Raw genomic sequence first — 3,567 nt, 5'->3', positions numbered from 1 at the left:
TAAATAAACAATTAAAATAAATAAAAAAATTATTAATTAATTAGAATTTATAAATGAATTTAATAATTTTAATAACTTATATACCAATAGAATATATTAAATTTTCAATAGTAAGTCATCAAAATAAAAAATTCTGTAATAATCATAATTGTTATTTTATTAAAAATATATTTTAAAAGTTATAATTAATGTATTGGTAGTTTTACAAAAAAAATATATTAATTAATTAATAATTTTGTCAATATACATTAAAAGTTTTATTAATGGAATTATCTAAAATATTGCGCCAACGTACATTACAATGTTAATAATGCAAAGGAGTTTTAAAATTCCAAACATTAGGGGAGTATGGAATCGGTCCTGATTCAATACTCCTAGAAGGTTTGGAATATTAAAACTCTTTTTAAAGGGTTAAACAAAAGTTAACGTATTTGGAGTTTTAGTACTCCTTAATTAAGAAGAGAGAGAAGAATCATCATTTAATTATTAAGGAAAGAGAAAAGAATTAACATTAAATTTTATTTGGGTTAAATTTTTTGTTTTAATTTAAATTTATTTTATTTTTAAATTGATATTAAATTATTGTAAAATTATGATAAAAATAAAAATTTAAAAGAATTAAAAAGATATAATACTCTTATTATTCTAAATTTTTTTTATTTAAACAAACATATTCATATTATTTTAAAATTAATACGAATAAATTTATTTAAAATTTTTAAATTTTAAATAAATGTTCTCGTATTATTTTTTTAAAACGGTTAAACATGATTTTTAAATATCTTAACAAAAGAGATAGATATATGTAATCTTTCAAATTAATAATATTAGAGTGTATATATAAGTACATAATATCTGAAAAAATTAATAAATCTTACCTAAAAAATATAGTTAGAGATATTTTTTGCTTAAAATAATAAAAATAATACAAATAAAAAATGACGAAGGCGATGTAATGTTGAACAAGACACTGGTGACGGTGGTGAACAACTGTGATAGATTTGGTTAGAAGTGAGATTTAAGAAAGAGAACTATGAGGTAAAATAAATATAAAGAGTTTTTTAATTTAAAGCAGAAGAGGTAAAATAAATATAAAAAATAATAAAAATTTTAACTGCAAAAAGCTACTTTAAAAATAAAAATATATGGAGTATTGATTTATTAAATAATTAAAAATTTTATACACGGTTGATTCACCAAACTATTAGGAAGTATTGTAAACGTAATCGTATTAAAAATAATATGAATATATTAATTTTTCTTTATTTGTTTTAATTTCTATTGGTCATTGATTATTATTCCTTCTGTAGATTGGTGCGATTGGGAAATCAGCCACCTATTCCTTGAGCTGCGTTGAGAAATGGATGGCCCCTAAAAAGGCAGGTTCTTATTATATTTATTTGTTAATAATGCTATCTGAGTGCTATGCTAGCAAGCTCTATAAAGATAAAGTATATTTTTTATCTTTAAAATTTATTAAAAAATTTAAAAATATTTTTAAATTTTATTTTATTTTAATTTTGTTTTAAAAATTTTTTATTTATATTAAATTTATATATAACAACTAATTTTTTAAAAAAATTATGACATTCAGAAATAATTTCATAAGAACAATTTTTAATACAAATAAATCAAACATATTTATCATGCATTATAGTTAGATTAATTTTAATTTGTTTTTAAATTTAGTTATTAAAAATATATTTGATACTAATAAAAAAATTTTAAAATAAAATTAAAACAAAATAAAACTTAAAAATATTTTAAAATTTTTTAACAATTTTCAGAAATAAAAAATATGTTTTACTTTTTTTTATATATATACAGGGCCAATTTCTTTTCCAATGGGTAACAACATTGTGAAAGCCCAATGGAAGCTTTTTCTTATGTCGTGGTCTCATGCTCGATTTCAGGATTACGTACTCTTGACCCAAGTTATCATATCATGCATTGGGGTCCGTTGAAATGAAGATTTCAATGTCCCCTTTGAAGATAAAATATCATACCTTTATAGGTGAGATAAAATAGGTCGGTTACGTTTCTATTGATCATCTGAATTGAAGAGCAATTATAGGTTTTAACAAGTGATAATGTCTGATTGTAACGTATAATGCCGAGTTATAACGTAAAGTGCCGAGTTATGGTGCATAATGCCGAATTATTGTATATAATGCCGAATTATGACATCGAATTTGTAACGGTCGTATCAATATTAATTGTATAAATAATTATCTAAAAAAATAAATGTAATTATATAATTATGTAACTATTTTTATTCTGTCAGTGTATTAAAATTAAATTTTTAATTTAATGACAAATGTTATGTTTTTTAATATATATGCTGCATTATAGTTTAAAATTTGGCTGAAGTTAAGTAGTAAATAAAAACTCTAAATATTAGACGTGTAAATTTATAGTGTATATGAATTTGTGATGTAAATTAGATTAATTGATCTGACTAAACAAAAATGAAGACATCCAATAAGCTTTTCTAGTTTTATTTTCTTGGAAGAAATAGTAGATAACTATTAAGCAGAATTGTTAAATTTTATTCTCACGATAATGTGATGATAATACTAAAATTCTGAAGATAAAATTAATAATCAATAGATAAAACTAAAAATTTAAAGGTTTGAAGATTTAATTGAGGTTGAATCGAATATAATAAAATAATATATTTATATAAAAAATATATAAATTTTTAAAAATATTTTTTATATTTTATTATTTTAAATCAGTTAATTATTAAAAAATTAGACAAATTTAACTAATTAACTGATTGTTTAACTAATTTTTTAACTAATTTATTGTCAATCAATTTTTACTCTAATTGGACCGGTTTAATAGTCAATTTCTCGTTAACTCAGTCAAATTAACCGATTTGATCCAATTTTAAGAACATAAATAATACCATTAATCCTTGAATGAAGTAAATATGACCATTAAAGCAAAATAATAAAGGACTTTTTTTTTTAAAATAAACATTTTAAATGTTTTATTTCCATGTATAGTTAATATGGACATAATTTAAAATATTTATTTAAAAAAATTTCCATTATTAAAACAAAAATATTATATATACATTATTAATTAATTATTAAATTAATTATTACTATATATATATGTATGTACTGTTTAATTTATATATTTTAATATATATTTTATATAAATAATTAGTGTTATGACTAATTTTATGTAGCATAATTGGTACTCTTATGAGAAATTTTGGTTATATTTTAACGGTGAGGTAGATTGGTCTTTTTCTTATTATTTATTAACGTCTACAATTTTTGGTTGACTTCTTATTAATCTCTATTATGAAATTTAATCTATCTAATGTGCAAGGAGCACATTCAAGGCTCCGTAGACCATAGATCCAAGGAGTAGGAGAAATTATTGATTTTTCATTGTACTCTATCTAATGATGCAAATTAACGATAAATCATATTTTAAATCTCATATTGTTAATTAATAATTATTCAATATATATTATCAAATCTACGGTATATTATAATTATATGAAAATTTAATAATTTTTTGAAAAATATTAAGAGTGTATTTAAAAAA

The sequence above is a fragment of the Arachis duranensis genome, chromosome 5 (assembly GCF_000817695.3).
Source record: "Arachis duranensis cultivar V14167 chromosome 5, aradu.V14167.gnm2.J7QH, whole genome shotgun sequence".
Classification (NCBI taxonomy): domain Eukaryota; kingdom Viridiplantae; phylum Streptophyta; class Magnoliopsida; order Fabales; family Fabaceae; genus Arachis; species Arachis duranensis.
This window is presented reverse-complemented; position numbering follows the sequence as displayed.